Source organism: Talpa occidentalis, unplaced genomic scaffold, assembly GCF_014898055.3.
Source record: "Talpa occidentalis isolate TD23 unplaced genomic scaffold, MPIMG_talOcc4v2.1 talOcc4.5, whole genome shotgun sequence".
Classification (NCBI taxonomy): domain Eukaryota; kingdom Metazoa; phylum Chordata; class Mammalia; order Eulipotyphla; family Talpidae; genus Talpa; species Talpa occidentalis.
The window spans coordinates 37,990,398-38,011,531 of record NW_023604861.1 but is presented as its reverse complement, the minus strand read 5'-3'; the positions used below and the strand labels follow the sequence as shown (position 1 = coordinate 38,011,531).

At 35.2% G+C, this 21,134-nt stretch overlaps 1 long non-coding RNA gene across 1 annotated transcript in view; it reads left to right on the top strand.

Moving 5' to 3' along the window:
- The first annotated feature begins 4,554 nt into the window (after positions 1-4,554).
- LOC129146892 (uncharacterized) overlaps positions 4,555-21,134 on the top strand; it is a 166,194-nt gene continuing 149,614 nt past the window's right edge. Inside the window, exon 1 of the long non-coding RNA XR_008554245.1 lies at positions 4,555-4,619. This is a non-coding gene — a long non-coding RNA (uncharacterized LOC129146892). The remainder of the gene's footprint in view (positions 4,620-21,134) is intronic.

The window sequence follows — 21,134 nt, the reverse complement described above, 5'->3', positions numbered from 1 at the left end:
AAATACTTTCTTGAATACAATATTAAATGTTCCTCCGCCCTGACCATGAATGCTCAGCCTTAATGGGCACCTGGCCCAAGATTTTCTAATCCAGAAGCTTACCACTTTGTCTGCTGAATATAAGACCAAGTAAACCGAGCTTTGGATTTGAACAAATTAAAATTCTATATTTGCTTTAGTAAGCTTTCAGAGAAACATGGCAGCTTTGATACTCTGGAATATTGTAGTCGCCAGATTGTCCTGTTTCTTTGTTGTATCCTTTCTACGATTCTATTGCAAGTTTTCTATTTTCAGATTTGTTGATTTTGCAAAAAGTCCCATTTCCAGAAATCATTTCTAACCAAAGTTCTGATTGCATGCCCATTTTTATTCAAATTTATTCTTGATCTGTGCTTTTCAGTACAGTAGCCACTATTCACATGTGTTTATTGACATTTAGCTAAAATTAATTAAATTTAATTAATATTAAAATTCAACTTTTATGAAATTTCTAAAATAGTCAAGCATATAGAAACAGGTGCAGAATGGTTATTGTGAAGACCTAGAAAGAAGGGGACTTAGGAAGTTGCTGTTCAACAGGTGTAACATTATTTGTTAAGTGTTCTTACCTTAAATTAAAAAAAAATCATTTTGTCAATCACACAGCTAAATTTAAATAGCCATACATAGCTATGACATTAATATTGGATTTGCTCAGACATAGAACACTCCTATCATTACAGAAATTCCTATCAAATAGTACTGGCTACATTCTATTTGTTGGAATTTTTTTTCACATCCTAACACAAAAAAAGTCTTTGAAGCAGACAGAGTAAATAGGTTGTAAGTAGCAGACAACAAAATTCAAGCAAGTTTACCAAAAAAGGAAAAATACTCATTCATAAAACTTGAGGGTTGGTTTAACCTAATTCCATAATAAGTTGTAAAAGTGTATTTTTTGTTTGTTTTTCTTGGCATTCTGATTTGTGTCAGCTTTAGCCTAAGGGTTATCTTCTCTACATGTTCATAGGGTAGTTGCCGCAAGTAAGTAGTCCTACAAATGCAATAGAATTACCAATTTTCAGAAGTGTTTTTTTTTTTTGTTTGTTTGTTTAGAAGTAAACAAACCTTTGTTGAAAATCATCACTCCAAATTGCTTCTGTTTCCATTTGCCAAACAAAAAAGAATAGAATTAAATGACTTAGTTTAGGCATCAAAGCAAGGAATATGTGGATTGCATGAATGAAGACGAGGGTAGTTCAAGAGAAGGAATTGTTTGGGGGAAGTTTCCCAAAATGTCTCTGTATGCTATGCTAGTGGCTCTCAACAGAGGGTGACTTTGTCTGCCAGGCAACATTTGGTGATATTTGAAGGTATTTTTAATTGTCATAACTGGAGATATTCAACTGGCATCTAGTGGGTAGATACCAGGGATTACACTAAACATCATCCAATGTATAAAACAGTCCCCCTTACAAAGATTTACGTGGACCACTGTCAACAGTGTGAGGTATGAGAAATTCTGTTCTGTAAGATTGTTTGAAATGGAATTTAGCTTAAATTTTAAAAGTAACTTTAATGACTTGGATAACTTAAAAATACACAGATAAACCTGGCTTCAGGCATGATCTGATCCAGAGATTTGCAAAGTCTTATGTGCTTTTCTTGCACTCCCTTGTAGTTTTCTTGGTTTTTCCATCATCTAGAACTTCAAATTATCTCCCTCATGATAGCAGCAATTGTTGCTACGCTCCCACATTGTTACCTCCCTGTAGCAAGTCATCTGTTGAAGAGAAAATTACTTTTCCAATAGCTTCCCCAAAAGAGAGGAAACTTTTTCAGAACCTGCCAGCAAATAGCTTCTTTCAATTAGCCAGAGTTGTATCACAGGTCCATTCTCAAACCAAGCTATGACAAAGAATTGGTAACTCTCACCTGTTTCACAACTGACAACAGGAGGTGAGTAACTTTACAAAGGAAAACCTGACAACCTGTTTGGGAATGGGTGCATAGACACCTACCAAATATTGACTATAGTATTGGTGGATTGTATGACTATTACCTGTAGCACATAGCAGGATAGAAATGGTGTGTAATTCTAACAGAACTGAGAAGGATAACTACAGAAATGGGAATAGGAGAGTCAAGTAACTTCAAGAAAAACTTGAGTCATATCATAACCAGACAATTGCTTTCCCATTGGTTCCTTGCTATATGATTCTTTTGAATCATCTGCCACAATTTATATAAAACTCCATTTCAAAAATGAGCAACAAACTTGGGAAAAGACAAAGTCACTTTTCCTCATATGAAATTTTCAGAATCATTTGTCCCTTTACCTTTCATTAGTAGAACAACTTGGATAAGTCACTAAATCTCGAGTGACATAGTTTCTTCATTTGAACAATGGAAAAAACAATAGTACCTTCTTCATAGTGCTTTGAGAATTTTAAAAATGATTTTAAGAAGTAATTGTAAGTTTGCAAATGCTCAATCAATATTGTTATGATTGCTGTTAGTTGTACTTAGATATCTAAGGCCATAAATATTCCAATTTCATGTTTTTAATCCAAGAATTACCTGACAATACTTCCATGATGATTTTTTCTAGATTATCTGTGTTGAACTGTGTAATGTCTTTAACTTTATGCCATTTTTTAATATCCTGTTGTCTCAAAATTATTTTATTTACTGTTATTTAATAAAGACTTATGGAATGTTTATTTTCTAGATAGATACAATTTTTCCCTTTTCTCTGAAAATAAGACATTCCTATTTAGTCTGATATGCTAGATTATTTTGGGTATCTGGGAATATTACCATTAATTTATAAGGAAAACAATTTTGAGCAGTCCCAGGCCCACTGAATAACTTACCAAATCATACCAAATTGGAATGTCTGCTTTCAGAAAACAGGATACCTATAGATAAATATAATTATTTAGCACATTTTAAAAATTATTTTTCAAAGTCATAATCTTTATTGGAAAAAAGAGAAGAAAATGTTTACTCCCACTAAACTTAGAAATGTAAAGCTGATATGTGCTGCTGTTGTTTATAATTCACCTTCTTTTACACATTTATTAGCTGAAAAAGAAAATTAAATGTGATTTGAAAAGTTGGGGAAAAGTTTCGATTTAATTTATCCAGCCTAACAAAAAAGGGTTCATCTACATTAAAATAACAGATGGTCTGATGTTGTCTCCACACCTCTTAAAAGAAAAAATAATGAAAATTTCTTGGGTATTCAAAGAAATGAACATTTCTTGGCTATCCCAGACAAGTAGTAGGTGATATGAGTGGTATTATCTTCATTTGGAGCATTTGGAGAGAGCAAAATTGAATCCGAAAAGTTCAGTAACTTACTGATAGTTGTACGTATAGTAAATGGAGAAACTGGGATTTGAACATGAATCTATTTGACTTCCAGTTTTCATGTGTGTGTGTTTCTACTGCATCCTGGCTGCCTCAGAAGCATAACCACAAGGACCAATATAATTTTATTCTGTCAGGAGCTCAACAAGAATTCCTTGTGCTTTCAGTCTGTGTTCACATTTTTATTTTGCATGGAATGCGGGATGCTGTGGCTTTAGTATGTATATATCTTCCCTGGGAGGAAGTATTTATCTCTTTCTAAGGCATGAATTATGTTAAATTACTTCTGCTTATGTTTCCTTTCAGTGTATGTTCTTTTATTTGCCAGCCTTCTTGATACCAGTTCCAAATCCCCTGTGTCATTTGGAATTTATTTTTATTATGGTTCATTAAAACATACTTTCCCTCTATCTAGAAATTCTTTACCCTCTGATTAATTTAGCAACTGTATATGTGGAATTATGTGATAGGCACCATGTTGATAACTAAAGAACTCCCCAAGCTTATATCTACTTCATTAGTAGGGACTACCAGCTTGCAGTTAGACAGTTTGCTTTTATTTGATTGATTTTTTTTTCTTTTCATGAATTCAAATGATTTCCTTCCTTAGTTTTAATTGTAAGCAATTGCATATTTTTGCTCTTGATATTTTAAAATAATGTGTCCAAAAATTTGAGCCTGCTATTTTACTGTAAGAAAGTTTATTATCATAAATTCCCCACTCTTAACAAGCAAATTTATAACATTATAGTATGTAAATGTAGTATTTTGCATGACTTTCAAAGCTATATAGTAGTAGACATTTATATAATTTCAAAACATTTTCATTTGCCTGAGAAAAGATCATTACTAACTTTATCTGAGAATGACTTTTAGAATGAAAAGAGAATAAAATATAGAATGTCAATGACAAGGATGGTGTTAAAGAGGAAAAAATATAATGGGCAATCAGATGCTTACATTTATATTTGGTTGTAGAATTAACAGACAAAAATATGTTTCAAGTAGGTTAGTAGAATAAACATTGTACAGTATAATAAATAATTAGATCTTTAAAATTTTTTTAAAATCAAATCTTTAAAAAAAGCAACAGAAGTTTTGATACTTTTTTCTTATTTTGGGTTATCTATTGTTGTATAACCAACCACTCTAAAACTTAAGATTCTTAACATCAAACTTTTTATTATATCTCCAGATTTTGTGGTTCATGGATTCAGTCAGAAGTCAGCTGGCAGATTTTTCTACTCCATGTGAGAACAACCAGGGTAAGTAACTTGACTGTATTCAGCTGGTGGATGGACTGGTTTGGAGCATTCAAAATGAATTCTCATGTATCTGACACTTTGGCAGGGATAGATTGAAGGTTGTGCTTAGCTGGAGCGTTCAGTTGGTCTCACAACTGGCCTTTTAGTACTGTGGTCTCAGAAAAACTTATTTAGAAACTCAGGATTCTCAGAAAGTGTGTTTCAAGAGACTTGGGTAGAAATTGCAAAACTAGTTTTGACTTAGATTCACAATTCCAGAATATTGCTTGAGTAATATTTTATTTTTCAAGCAAATAAGCTGTTTAAGTCCATAGCCAAGGGAAGAGGAATTAGACTCCTCAATAGGAGGAATACTAAGGTATTTCAGCCATCTCTAATTTATTACATTCTTCTTTTGCTGTGTATAGTATATACTAAATAAGTCAGAGTATTAATTTTCAACAATAATTTTTATTTTTATTTTTTAAAGATTTATTTATTTATTTATACAAGCACTGGGTACAGTCAGAGGGTGAGAGAATTTACCAGAGCCAGAGCAGGGAGCAGAGCAGGCAGACTGATGAAGTACACTGCTGAAGGGAGCAGCGGGCAGCAGGAGAGGTCTGCGCACCATGTGGGACCCTCACCTGGCAGCCGGGGATAGAACCAGCAGTGCAGAGGCTGTGGGCAGCTTCACAGCCTAGCTCTCAACCACTGTGCCACCGGGAAGGCCCTCAACATAATTTTTAACCGTGAAGGAATTATAAATGTTGAGATAGATACTATGTAATGAAGCAAAAAGTTAAATATATAAAAATCACCCAGGTGCTCTTTAGTTAGCATTACTAAAAATTGCCTTCACTGACCACAATCCAATTTTTAATATTTACACATAATAAATAATATTTATTTTTAATGTTTAAATCAACTAGAAATATGTTACAGTGAAATGGATATGGTGATAATACTGGAACTTACACCTCAGAAGAGTGTTGCTTAAGGTTTATATTTTCTCATATTTTGAATTTTTAAGCTCTGCTAGTGATCTAATTTGCATACCCTATAATTCAGTGCCAAGTTACAAATCAGTGAGTGTAGCAGTTGTTTTTAGGAATAAGACTCCTTTTTAGAAAAGAAAAGAGAAGCAAAGAGCTATATAATCAAGAGTTCTTACCAGCTGATAAACTTTGACCTCAAAGCAAATTTCCCCAAGATGTATGAATTGAATTCTTTTAGTCTCATTTCTCTAATGAAGTTACTGTTGGGTGGACATCTCAGGTTCTTCCTCCAGATGTCATGGTTACTGTTCATAAACTTTTCACATTTCTATTCTTGGCTAAAATGATACCTACTGCAAAAATTAAACCCAATTGACAGGAACCAATATGAGATGAATCCTCTTTGCTCTCTCCTAGTAGAATATTTGTTGGATCTTTCTATATGGTTAAAAAGCATCAGAAAATGAAATGAAGATGGCCCAAACTGTTTTGATAATGACTATGGAATGGTTATGATTGTATTTAAATTTACATAAACATGAATATATTAAGCTAGCAGACAAGAATATTACAACTGGAGAAAATTGAAATAAAGCTGAAATATATTTAATTATCTAAATTACTGTTGACATCTATCATTACAAAGTACCAACAGCAGCACAATTTTGTCCTGAGCCTCTAAACACTCAAAGAGCGAGACTACATATATTCCTACAACCCCCAGTGGAGGTATTGAGATTACACATGCTTTCACTAATTTAAAGCGGGACTTTCACACTGGGATGCATTAAAAAGAGAACATTTAAATAAAAAGCAATTTGCTTTGCCTGTAATTGAATTCCCCTTGCTGTTATTGCTAATTATTGACAATATTTGTGATTGACTAAGAAGCTTTTGCATTCAGAGACAAAATTATGTTTCTGCTGGATCTTAGAAGACAGTGGCTGTCTTTTCGATATCAGAGGCTGTTACCATGGAAATGATTGTAATTTGAGAAATGTATCAGCAACATGCAAAAAATTGCTTTGTACAGAGAATTCCCTTCCCTTCACTGCTCTGGGCATTGTACAGTCTTGCATAGTAAGTACATGATAATGACTTCTCGCATTTATATAATGTGCCTTTGTTTTACAAAGTACTGCACAATAGATAGAGCATAGTATATGCAACTAGGAGGGAAGGAGTAGAAACATAAATTGAAGGCAATGAGATGAATTGTGTATTTTAGGACAAATTTATATTTAAATTAGAATATAAACTATGCTTTCAAGCTTCTTAACATGGAGACATGTTTGCAAATAGCAGTGATAGCAATAAGAAAATATCTAATCAATGTTTTATTTCAAAACACATTTCCTATTCATGGAGCTATTACCATTTGTTTTACCATTTATTATCTTTTGATGTGAATAAATGGACTATTAGTCCATTTATCTGATGTGATAAACCTCTTTCCAGAACACTTGAAAGAGGCTTCCTTATTTTCCATATACTTCAGTCTAGTTGAAATTTCCTGAGAAATTCTTAAAAGAAGTCATCCTATAGGGAATTTGGTGTAAGATGGCCTTATTAGAAGTTACTGCATATGGCTCTTACTTGAAAAAGAGAGGGAATGGAGAAAATAAATGGAATTTTTTAGAATAAGTAAGAGAAGCAGAGGTTAGATAGGTAGAAGAACTTTGGTTTCCAACTTTCTGATTTCTTGCTCAAACTGCTGGAGGGTAGGAATTTCCTGCCCTTTTACTCCTTTCTGTTCATCTGAGTTCTGTGAGTGCATTTTTTTAAGCTTATGAATATAACAGATTTAACTCAAACTAAAATAATAGGTATAATGGAATAGCAAGCAGCATATTGACAAAGAAAATGCAGAACTAGATATGAAATAATGGTGGAGGCCAAGGAGAATTCTTCAGTCTGGATCTAAGTCAGAGTCTGTGTGCAGAAGAGAGACAGCTCATTATAGCCTGTCGCTCCTGGAACTGATACTGCATAGCTGATTGGGGCCTCCACTTCCATGTGGCCAGGCTGGAAGCAAACACTGACAAGGACACAACTCAGATATAAACTCCTCAGGGAAGCCCTTTATACTCATGGTCAGCTTCTGTGCCTAATCCAACTAATATTACAGACTTTGGAGCTCAAAAATAGAGCTGCATACATACAAAAAGTAGAAATGCAGTGACACTGCAAAGTAGTGGAGGAGAGGTGGCTCATTTAGTAGATTATATTTGGAAAATAATATTACATGGAGACTAAAGAAAGCTTAATCCCTATTTTGTAATATATACAAAGGTGTAGGTATCAAGTGGATTAATATGAAACGATAAAGCTAGTTGAAGAAAGTGCTGAAGATTATCTCCAAGAGTCAGGGTTTAAAGACTCTTTTTTAACTTAGAAAGACTTGGAAAACACAAACTAGATTTTGAAATGATGTATTTTAATAATCCAAATTTTTTAAAAATTGTCTCATTAAATTTATGGATAAATAATGTCACAATAAAATATTTGCAGTGTTCTAAAACAGGTTAATACCTAGAGTTCATAGGGAACTCTAGCAAAGCAAAACTACAATAAGAATACAGGAAAAATGTGGAAAAGCATATGAATAGGTATATAAATTCACAGAAGATAAACTCAAAGGCTGGTAACTAAATGAAGATGTGTTCAAATTTACTCATGATTCTGAGAAAGGCAAACTATAACCATAAGTAACAAAAATTATGAGCAGGGTCTCAATTTATTTTCAAGGATGTAGAAAAGAACTCAGTAGTGCCCTTTGTGACTTCCAGTAATATCCACAGGTTCCTAAGTGACCTGGCAGTATTTACAGACATGGAGATTGTTGGATTTCTTGTGAACCAGTAGTCTTTCTCCTGTTTATGTGCATATGACTTTGTATAGACTCACATACTTAAATTTTTATAATTTACAATATATTTACAGTCATCCCACATCGCTGACAAAATAGATATGACTGTTTTCATCTATGTTTTGCCTCTGATGGGTAGGAGTTAGGAATCAGAGATCTCCGTATATACTAGCAAGATGTGGAATAATAAGTGATCATTAAAAGCAGAATTTTAATTCAGGTGGCGCTTAGAAAGTGTTTAATGGCAATACTGTAAAAAGAGAATGAGAAATACAAGAAAATATTTAGAATAATATTAGAAAGAATACATTTAAAATGCATACAACACTACATGTTACACAAGATACCTATATATATGTGTGTTTGCATAGATCTTTAAAGTAATAATACATTAGATTGGTCTATCAAAGAAGAGAAAATTGGGATGAAAGTGGGACACAACATAAAACGTGTAGAAGGCATAGCTCCATGAGATGCAGGCATGTGCTACATATTGAGAATATAGTCCTTTTTATACAGGCTGTAAAACCAAATAAAACAAAACAAGGCAATCAGTGCAGAGGTTGATGGTAATTCTGAATTTCACAAAAGATGATTGTCATATAAATGTTAACTTTCTGAGAAAATTATCATCTGATGGATGTTTCTTGTTAATCTGAACATTCACAAAAATGATCTTATTAATTCCTAGACTTCTTTAGGCAAAAAATAAGATTTTTCAATTATATCATTGTATGTGCCTTAGCTGCATCATCTCTTCTCATTACCATCTCTGTTTTAAATAATGTAAAGAGAGGCATGTAGAAGGTATAGGACTAGTTTCAATTCAGTGTTTTCATTCTTATTGTTTCTACACTGTAGTAAGTGCTATCTACAGTTTAAGAGAGGTTTTTTTAAAGAAAGGCACAAATTGAGATTTTTAAGGTGAGCGGATTTTTTTTTTTTTAAATCAGGTTAGTCTCTGAAGAGGAGAAAGCAACATTTCTGTTTTATAAGGAGTATAGGAAGCAATTGCCTTTAATAGTGCAAGCTGAACATGAAGAGGCAGGAGACAATTAAATGTTGGGTGTTATATTTCTAAGGCGGTTCTTAAACTACTTTGTGTGAGCTATTGCATATTTCAAAATTGTCTTTACTCAGTTTCCTTCAGTTTTAGTGGCCAAATATAACATTAATGAAAGAGAGAGAAAATGAGACAAGAACTCATAAACCTATAAATAAAATCTTAATATTTGTTCTGCTAAAGACGCACTCACTGGAAGAGTGCACCACTGCTGATCAGGGAAACATTAAACAGGAACTTTGATACTTTCTGGGATGAGCAAGATTCATAGTATTCATCTTTCCTTCACTTTTCTCCCTTATTATTAAAATAAAGCATTTTCTAAATATATTTCAGAAAATTTAGAACATACTAAACAATAAAATGACTCATATCCCCAGATAAAACTATGGATATGTGAAAACATGTGTAAAGCTAAGAGCTTTCTGACACTTTATAATCTGCTTTTCTGACATTTTTAACACTTTCTTATATCTCTATAATATGCTAAAAATAATATCCTTTCAGATGGTAATGTCTTAAGTTATTTAAGAAGGTTTATAGATTTATTAAAATTATATTGAGGATTTTGCTATTGTCAGTTACATGGTGATGAGTGTTCGAGCATTTAATTTGTTTTGCAAATTAGCCCTTCTATGCCACTTTATTTTAGGTATGCATTTTGTCAAGAGAATATTGCTAAATTTTGATTTCCCCCATGTGAGTCTGTGTTTTAATTGTGCTTTTTAGAATTAATTTAGGGTTATTGATGAATGGATATGCATGTCATCTTAACTTGCTTTATGTTTTTTTTTTCTTTTTTCCTATTTTCTTCCTTTCAGTCTTTTGATTTGGACGGAGGTGAATATTCACATATTTCCTAACTAGTGGTTGCCTTCACATGTCTAGAAAACATCTCTTATTTTTTTCCTAGTAAAAACAGGATCATATATTCTCCTAAGATTTTGAATGTTTGATTTCTTCTAATCTTTCTCCTCATTTTACAGTTATTACTGATATGATTTATATATAACACAGACTATTTTTGAATTTGATTGTTTATATCACATATCCTATGACTACCTATCACATGTCCTGTATTTAGGTTTTCTTTTTGATTGGCATTAATATCTTAGCAACATAACACTACTTTAAAGATATAGCTCACACATTTCCAGAGTTTCTTTGGGTGATCACCATTATCATGGCTTCATATCTATAGTTTCCTATTCTTTATTTTAATTAATTATTCAGCCTTTAAGTACACTTTAGACATAGACATGGAAACTTAAGCTATTTCCATAACTTAGCTATTATTGTAGCAAAGTTACAAAACCATACCAATAATAAACTCTTAGCACCTAACTGCAATACTGAGGCATCCAGAAGAGGTGGGTGGCAAGGAGGGAAGAGGGCTAGTGGGACATGGTAGAGGATTGACATGGGGAGGGTGTGAAAGAATACATTTGTAGAGGTTTGATCCCATAACTTCCCCCAGAGCAGATACAAAGATGAAAAACTATTTTGCCTTAGTAAATAATATTTTGGGGAAAAATAATATATGTGTGTGTTCTTACACCATTATGGTCATCTTTTTTTTTAAGATTTAGTGTTGCTTAGAAGAACTGGGATATAGGGCCTCCCATGGTGTCACAGGTGGTTGAGCACCAATCTGTGAAGCTGTCTGCAGCCTCTGCAGCGCCAGTTCAATCCTGGTTGTCTGGCGGCAAGGGTCTCACATGGCGTGGCAGACCTCTCCTGTCGTGCCCGCTGTTCCCCTCAGCAGTGTATTTTATCAGTCTGCCTGTTCTGCTCCCTGCTCTCTCTCGTGAATCCTCTCACCCTCCTGCACCTCTGGCCTGTACCCTGGTTCTTGTATAAATAAATAAATAAATAAATCTAAAAAAAAAGAACTGGGATATAGGCCAGAGGTGCAGGGGGTGAGAGGATTCACCAGAAGCAGGGTGAGGAGCAGAACAGTCGGATCTACTGAAATATACTGCTGAGGGGAACAGCAGGCAAGACAAGAGAGGCCTGCTGTGCCATGTGGGTTAGCTCCCTGACTTGACATCACACTCATGCTGCAGTGTCTGGCTATAACTTGATAACTGAGACTTTAACCCTTGCACCACCAGGGAGGCCCTCTATGTCCATCTTGATGTAGTGATCACATATAAAGACAACTTTGTAGATTTTTCTATAGAAACATTTTGTTTTTCTTTTGTACTAACATCACTATGGAATTTCCCAAAATATCTTCATACATGTAATACATTTAAAGTGAACATGTCATTTAAAATATTGAGATATTTTAAAGTTTCTGCTTGGATTTTTGTATCTTTTTCTATTACTGCAATTCTGAATTTTTAGCTGATAGGTAATGAATGATCTCTTCAGCAGTTTCCCCTGATACTTAGTAAACATATTCAATTTGTCTGCTGATTTACTTCTACAACTCAACATTTTATACATATGTATTTCCCCCCCTATATTTCCTTTAATTACATTTTCTTTTTGCATTTTTGCTCTTTCCAGTTATCAGTATATTGAAAACCCGGCTCTGTCATGTGTATCCATCTTCTTTTTCGTATGTTCATATATCTCCTCAGAGTTCTGGGTGGGCTCCTTGGGGATGTTTTTCAGTTACTATTTCCGTTCTGCAATTTTCTGTGTGTTTCTTACTGCGTAGCTTAGTTTAATTCACAGCTACAATTTTTGTCTTTAAATACTCTTTCCTGATTTTAGATTAATCCTTCACTGTGACAGTGCAAAACTTTTGAAAACCCAGTTATTTTGTTCTGGAACATTAAGCGGTACATCTATTTCAGGGTGTGATGCTGCTGCTTTTAATTCTTCTGCTTCTTCAGCATGCCCTTCCACCTTGCATCATTTCACCAATGTGATTTCCACTGCTTGCTCATTTCTGTTTGTTGCAATCACCCATGCCAGGATGGGATCAGGTCTCTGAAGCCTTTCATGCCCTTGTAGCCCCAGTCAAAATGAATTTTGACAAAGCAGACTTTTTGCTGCCAATCTGATATGAAGGATTCCCTAGTGACCTAGTATTCACTTCAAGAAGGAGCTCTGCCATGTGACCTTTCTGTTCCTTTCATGCAATGCACATAATTACAAGTCTTAACTTCATACTGACACCTATTTGTGGTCTGATGGCTCCCTTTAAAGTGAAGAAGTGGCCATGAAGCTTTATCAAGGTTCCCTTTGCTTACTTTCCAAACTCTTTAATGAAATAGCTTGACTCTTTTATCTTTCAATTTGTATCTAATCTGGCAGAAATGCATTAAGGTTTATGAAATGTGAATGGTAAATATTATTCTAACTTTTTAGCACTGAGCATTTTCTCTTCCATTTTCACGTTTCATTGGTAATACCTATGAAGTTTTGAGGGGTGTGTACGGGGGATAAGAAAGGTTGTTTGCTTTTTAGTCACATGGTCTCATTGATGCCTAAATTTGATTGAAGTCTTACCAATAAGATTAAAATTGAATATCAAGCAGGTGTGATGAAGGGTAAAATTAAGGAATTTCAAATATTTCCAGCTTGCTGCTATACATGGATGTATGCTACTTAGTAAATCCAGCTTTCTCTCTTGTGGTGATGGTGAACTTGCATATTTTGTTAGCATTGGGTTGTCCTGATTGGCCTTATTTAGTGACAGCCAATACATTTTAGTCAATTTAGAAAGATACTGTGTAGTGAAATCAAGAGAAAGCTTTTGCAAAGCAAGTTGAACTGAGATCTGTGGGCTATCCACATCACTCTGCATTTCAGCTTTCTCCTTCCTCCTGAGATTTGTTTGGTCACCTCTGCATCACAGCCCTTTGAAGACAAGCCCTGATAGCATCAGTGACTAATGATCAGTCCTTGCACTGGGAGCTGAAGAAAGCACCCCAGATTCAACCCTACTTTTCCTAATTAAAAGTGGTTAATAACTCTTTTATTGAAACTAGATTAAATTCTTATTTGGGAAACTTAATTTAAAGTATGACCTGTCAGCTCTGTGGCACTTCTATCCAGTCTCATCTCCACTCAAATTGAAGGAGAGAGAATTGCGTTTTAATATTCTCCAAAAGAACAGAGTGAGCAGGAGAATTATAAAGTATAGTGGTCACTTTTACTTGATATGCGGAGAAATCATATATAAGGAAACTAAAATGCTCAGTTTTCCTTTATGTTTATATAGATACGTGATTCTAAAAATGCTGCTATGACATCCCAAGGCAGATTGCTTTTTATCCTAAAACTGCTGACTGGACATCTCTTCTTACATATCTCTTTTTCACAGACCCCATCTGGTTTTATTCCTTTTCTCTGGACTTCTTAAAGGGTATCTCATTGCACACAGTCTCTGGCCCTGACTTAGACTCTATCCTTCCAGAAGAACTTTCAACCTTGTTTATAATGGGCTCTTTCAGACTGCAGTGGTGCACAGCTAGGTTCCTAACACTCCCTGGGATTCCAAGTCCTACTTAAAAAGAGCAGGCTAGAGGGGGATATTTCTGGGTGAGGGATAAGGACAGAGTTGCTAGGAGCTGAGAACAGGCCTGACAGGGAGGCAGAGAGATTGCACAGTGTTCACCACAACCTTATAAACCTAGAGAATAATTGCAATAAGTAATGCTCTCAGTTTGATCTACACAGGACTTCTGAGAAGGTCAAGATAATATATGTCTATCTATAGAAACAAATAACATAAAGAAGTTGAAACATTTACTTGAGTCATTGTTTGGTCTCCTGGGTCAATGAGAGAAGAGAAAAATTGTGAAAATTGGTACTTTTCAACACTGTTCTTCTTATTGTTCTTTTCAAATAACTAGATGCTAAAGCATTTTAAAATAGAAAGTTACACCCTATCAAATGTTTCACTGAATATTTAATGAACAGGTCTTATAGTCTTATGAAAATATATTCTCAAAATGTGAATAAAATTTTTCATTTAAGGTAGGAGCAGAAAATTGACACTGTAATTCTACTCATACATATTTCCCCTTTCTACATTTATTCTATATTTCTATTATCATATCTTTAACTTCAAAAGCACGACTTTCCTGGAGTTGCCTATTCATTTTATTTAGGGATAGCTGTACCCTAGTGTAAGAGTTTGGCATTAAATGTTTGCCCTTGTGTTTTGACTGGGAACTCACCTTTCTTTCCTATTATAATTTTCATTTTCTTTATTTGTTTGAATGTGTTTTTTACTTTGCTTAGATGTTTTCATTAACTTATTTTCATGGAAGTTAATTGTCTGTAGAGATTATCTGGACATTATATTATGGAACCTACTTCATCATTTTTTGTTATATCAGGTAAAGCAGCTCATGTCTTTTCAATATTTACTGATTTTTTTTTAATTGGCTTTCTTTTTTTAGGCTCATATGCCATATATCGCCTAACTAACATTTATTAAGTCCCCACACTGGTATCCAAAAGTCTTCATTTTCTAGTGATGAAATGTTCGACTTATCTGTGCTTTTGTCAACACTAAAATCAAGCAAGATAGGAAGGCAAAGAATGTGCTAAATTCTGAGTACATTATATCAATATGTTTTTAATGTTTACACTTTAGGTAGTCTCCTGGTAAAGGTCTGTTAGACCTAATTCTGTCCATTAGAGCTTTATTAAAACATTTTTCAAATATCTGAGAGATTTGTTACTCATGAAAAATTTTAGTCATTTAGCAGCATTATTTCCAGAATTCATCTTCATTTCCTAATTTATAATCATGAGTCAATATTTTTTTAATTTCATAACTGCTCAAAATTATGACGTTTGATAATGCTAATTTATATCAATTGTATTTCCCTCCTTGATGGTCCACTTCCCTTGGGGGCATTTTGCTCCTTGGATATTTGAGAGTGTGTGTTGTCTGCGTGAATGTGTGAGTATGTCTCATTGGTTCTGGTCTTCATTCTACATTTGGGTGATCATCAGGCCCACACCACTTTGGGGAAAGACTTTGAGGAAACAATTTGAGTTCTTTGTGGTTGCTCTTACTAAGTTTCTTACAATTTTCCTCTCTTCCTCCCTTTTTCTTTTTGTGTTATTGCTTTGTCTAGTATTCTTTTATTTTATTTTTTTTATCTGAGGTATTTGAATCCATGATTGGATGTTTGAAAGATTTATTTATTTGTTTGTTTGTTTGTTTATTTATTTATTTATTTATACAAGCACTGGGTACAGTCAGAGGCTCAGGAGGGTGAGAGAATTCACCAGAGCCAGAGCAGGAGCAGAACAGGCAGACTGATGAAATACACCATTAAGGGGAGCAGTGGGTGGCAGGAGAGGTCTGTGCACCATGTGGGACCCTCATCCAGCAGCCGGGGATCGAACCTGCGCTGCAGAGGCTGTGGGCAGCTTCGCAACCCAGTGCTCAACCACTGCACCACCAGGGAGGCCCCTAGTATTTAAAAAAAAAAAAAATTTCTGCACTCAGTCTTGAATGTGCAGCATCACTTTACCTTTTTTCACTAAAGTCTCATTCATAGAGCTGCTAGTTTTGTAAGGAGCAACCCATATTTCAAAAGTAACCAATGACATTACCTGGTTAATCATGTTTTACTTCACACATAATAGTGCCCCATTTCTTACCATAAAGGGTTGTACTTTGTCCTATGAAGTAATTTATTTATGGGAAAAAGCATAAAGTTAGCAAAGTCAAAAAGACCTCAGTTTTGTATACATATTTAATTACCATGAAATGAATGTCTTTTGTTATTAATATTTCTTATTAGAATAGCCCCACTAATAAAGTATTTCCTATTAAATAGCCATTGTTGAGGCTTGTATTTGAAATATGAATGACTGCCTTCCTTAGGGAACTTAGTTACTAAGGTCACAAAGAAAGCAATTGTGCAATATCAATAATAATAATAAAATGCAATATTTAATTTATTTATTCATTTACTTATATTGAGGAAATGCTGGTTTACATATTGGTTGTATTTTAGAAGTAGAAGATCCCTTGCTTCATGTGTTATCACCAAGGTGTACGTTTCTGCAAAGCATTCGGAGTCTAGCACCATAGCCCATTGTGTACCCTCCCTCCCTATTTGTTCTTGCTCCTCCCTCAATTTCTATGGATTCCTCGGGTCTGTCATCAGCTCTTAAATGTTATTTGTAAAACTTGCTTTTATCTGACTCTTTGCTTGATTTCTCTATATTCCACTTACAAGTGACACCATTAGGTATTTGTCTTTCTCTTTCTGACTTATTTTGCTTAGCTTAATATTTTTTTTAAGATTTGGGGTACAGGCTAGAGGTGTGGGGGGTGAGAGGATTCACCAGAGACAGAGTGGGGAACAGAACAGGCAGATTGACTGAAATACACTGTTGAGGGGAGCAGTGGATGAGGCTGGAGAGGTCTGTTGCGCCATGTGAGTTTCTCCCTGACCGGGAATCGAACTCGTGCTGCAGTGGCTGTGGATAGCTTCATAGGTTGCTTCTTAACTCCTTGTACCACCAGGGAGGCCCTAGCTTTATGTTTTCCTTCTCCATACAAGTTGCCACAGATGGCATGAGTTTGCCTTTTTGCATCACTAAGTAGTATTCCATTGTGTATAAATACCATATTTTCTCAGTCCATTCACCTGTCTTTGGACACTTAGGTTGTTTCCATATCTTAGCTATTGTAAATAGTGCAACAATGAACAGAGGAGAGCAGGTTTCCCTTCAAATTGATGGTTTCGTGGTTTTTTTTTTTTTTGGGTAGACACCTAGGAGTAGGTGCTAGGCCGTATGTCAGATCCATTTTTAATCTTTTAAGGACCCTCCATACTGTTTTCTATAGGAGCTGAACCAGTAAACATTCCCACCCGAATTTGTTGTTTCTGGTCTTTTGAGGTGGGCCATTTTACAGGAATGAGGTTAAAACCCAACATTATAAAATGAATCTTAAAAGTGGTTTCCCTGTGGTTCTTCCATATAATGGTGTTGTTTTTTTGCAGCTAGTAGTCTCAAATATACTTATTGTAGTAGTGCTAGAATTGTGTTCAAGAATATAAACTTATTGCACCTAGAAAGGCACATGTTCTTCTCGTGGGATCCCTAATCACCAGGCCTCAACTGAGCTATATTAAGGAAGCCAAGTAGCCTGCTACCATAACTGACCTTTTGCCATTTTTAGCTAATGAGTTGTGAAAGGAAAGACCATTAACAAAAAGGAAAACTGACAATTGATAAATCTTTAGTGCTATAACACTGTATTCCTATCCTGAGATGAGTCTTCTCAACCTTTCACACAGTCTGTCAATAGGACTTGTACCTTGACCTGTTGCTTCAGTGGGCGGTGATGGATTTTCATTGTTGCATCAAAACTCTCTCACCTAGGTCCCATTGTAACTGACAGCAAATGTTTCAGGGCTACTGATTTGGGTTGGAGTGAAGTCCACGGCCCTGGAGCACAGCCAAAGTATGTGGGCCCCTCAGGATCCTAAAGCATGGCCTCATTATCACTCCACTTTAATAAAGTAAGCTGCCAAGTTGTTGAATCACTGATGTCTCCAGAAACCTTGTTATGGCCATTTGATTTACTCTTTATGGTATTTGAGATTTTGGAGTAACCCAAGTGGACTCCTTTTTTGCTGTGACCTCATTTTTTTTTCCCCACTCAGGATTGTCTTTTTCATTAGGTTGTGCCTGTGAGTCAGATAAAACTTTTTCATTTTTTTGCAGAGTGATCCAAATTGCTTCAGTAAGAGTTCTGCCTTTCTACAGAACTGTGCTCAGTAAAAAAAAGCAAATCTGTTACTAGTCTTGGAAGCAGAGTACTTCTGCGTTAGGATCTTGATTGGCATGGCTTCAGTTTGGGATTTTGTGTGCTTGTCAGAGGTGAACATTTTTGGCTAAGTAAATAAGCCCTTCATCAGGACAGTCATGGGATGAGGCTGTTGCTTTTTCTGGAAATCAGGTGGGAACAAACTGAACTGGATGTCTGTGTGGCACATAAGAAAAATATGTAAGTTCATTAGCATTTGCAAATTCCAAGTAGCAAGATAAGTCACAGTTCAATAGAGCCTTTTAATCAGAATTCTATTACCTGCAAGGAATTATTGTGTATGCACTTGCATTTCTAAGGACAAAAACAAGCAAATAAAAAACTAGTGAGTAAGCCAAGACATTTTCTTCTAATGGTTACAGAAAAAACACAAGAAGGCAACACCAGCCATTCATTCCAGCACTGCACAGATCCTTCCTTGAGGCTTTTCTGCTAACACCCTCTAGGCCAAATGAAATCACATAACCAAAACCAAAGCCAAGGTTGTCATTATAATCCTTTCTTTCACCTTGCTGTTCTATAATTTTGGACCTATATGTTTCTGTAGTTTTCCTAGTATAATACTATTTAGCAAAAGTAGAATATGGATGATTTATAATAACTTCAACAAGAATCAATTAATAGATTGTGTTTGATTTTAGTTTAGTGATTTTTTTTTCTAGTTTTTAAAATTCTATCTAAAAATTGTGTGAACATTGTTTTGATCTTTAGGGATATATACAATTTCCTATCCTCAATGAGTATATATTTTAGGGGGGGTTTAGAAAAGTAAACAAAAGCTGAAAATTAATATTGTAAGTATTATGACAAAAAGTCACATAGAAAGAGAGAGAAAGTAGCCCCTGCTCACTTCACAGAAGCTATGGTACTTACCCTGAATGTAAGAAAGATGAGGAAAATCTCATGCATGGGGACAAAGCTAGATGAGGCTGTAAATCTTTTGATGGGCCTTTGGTCTGGGCCAATGCACAGAGGGAGAGAGAATATGAGAACGCTGTGTACAGGGAACTGAAGGTAATAGAATAAATAGTATATACACATCTTAATGGTACATCAGAAATCTGGGACGATAGAGATGAAAAAAAAAACTCTTGGTATGCCATGCAATGGTTTGTTTTATGCCAAAGAGAGAGAAGTCATTAAAGCAAGAAGTACATAATCAGATTTACATCACAGAGAGATTATTCTGGAAGGAGTGTCAATTAAAGCCAAACTGGGAAGAGAAACAAAGAAGGATGGTTCAATAATCCAAATACGATGAAAGAAAGAGGGAGGTATAAATACATTATGAAAAAACATACTGCAGCTCTCGTTGATGAATGCTTAATAAGAAATGTAGTGCCTGGAACATGGTAGTTGCACAAGATTTTGTTAATACTGTCGTGCGTAGTTTGAGGTAGCAATATCATTTTATTTTTCTCTAGGTCAATAAAATTTTTCCCAGTATCATTTATGGAATTATCCCAAGTGACCTGCAAAGTCAACTGTGTCATGTATTATTTTCCTTCATAGATTGGTCTTAGATCTTCATATATTTTGCTTCTCTTCATATCTCATATTTTCTATTTTTTGAATATATGTATATATTCATCTCTGTGCTAAACTGTGGCTTATTTGTGAAGAACCCAATATACATGAGAGACAACTTTTAGTTTCCTTAGAAAATTAAAAATGACTGCTATACAAATTTTATATTGGGTTGTGGTACTGATCATAGCAAGCATTTACACTCAGAACAATGCAACATCTAGTTTCAGCTCATTCTTTGTTGTTGTTATTGGTGTCTTTAACTCTTCCCTGAAACTACTGCCAATGCACATTACCATCTGATTGTCACTCTATTTGTCTTTCTTTCACTGGACCTCTTGACAGAATTTCTTCTGTAATTTTTCCCTTTCTCAAAATATTATCTGGTTTTTATGACATTACCCTTTTTTTATTTGCCTCATGCCAATCTATCCTCCTCATCACTTTTGGACATTTCCCCCTAAATTTCTTATATATATATATATATATATATATATATATATATATTTTAAAGATTTATTTATTTATTTATGCAAGCACTGGGTACAGTCAGAAGCGCGGGAGGGTGAGAGAATTCACCAGAGCCAGAGCAGGGAACAGAACAGGCAGAAGGACTGAAGTACACTGCTGAGGGGAGCAGCAGGCGGCAGGAGAGGTCTGTGCACCATGTGGGACCCTCGCCCTGTGGCCGGGGATCAAACCTCCGCTGCAGAGGCTGCAGGCAGCTTCGCAACCCAGGGCTCAACCGCTGCGCCACCGGGGAGGCCCTCCCCCTAAATTTCTAACTCGTAAATATTGCTGTATTTAAAATTCTCTATTTGTCTTCTTCCTACACAATACAAGGCTAAAATCATCCAAAACTATGAAATCAGTGCCATTATTGAGGCTATATTAACCATCTTTTGCTGCATAACAATAACCACCCAAATTTAGCAGCTTAAAGCAGTAAGAGCGTATAATCACGTAGTTCCTGAGGATCAGTCCTCTAGCAGCAGCTTAACGAATGTTATGGCTCAAAGTGTCTGAAAATATTGCAAAATAAATCTGTTTATGGGATTTTCCATTATCTGAAGACATGACTGAGGCTGAAGGGCCTGTTGCTAGTAGGGTTCACTTAGATGTTGTCAGAAGCCTTTAGTTCCTTGGCACCTTAAAACATGGTTGTTCTTTTGGAGTAATGCAAAATACCAAGGAAGGAGACTATAATACCTTTTATGATCTGTCCTCTGCAGTGACATGTTATCTCTTCTCTTATCCTGTTGGCCACCAAGACCAATGCTGATGCAATGTGGGAGGAGATTGTAAAATG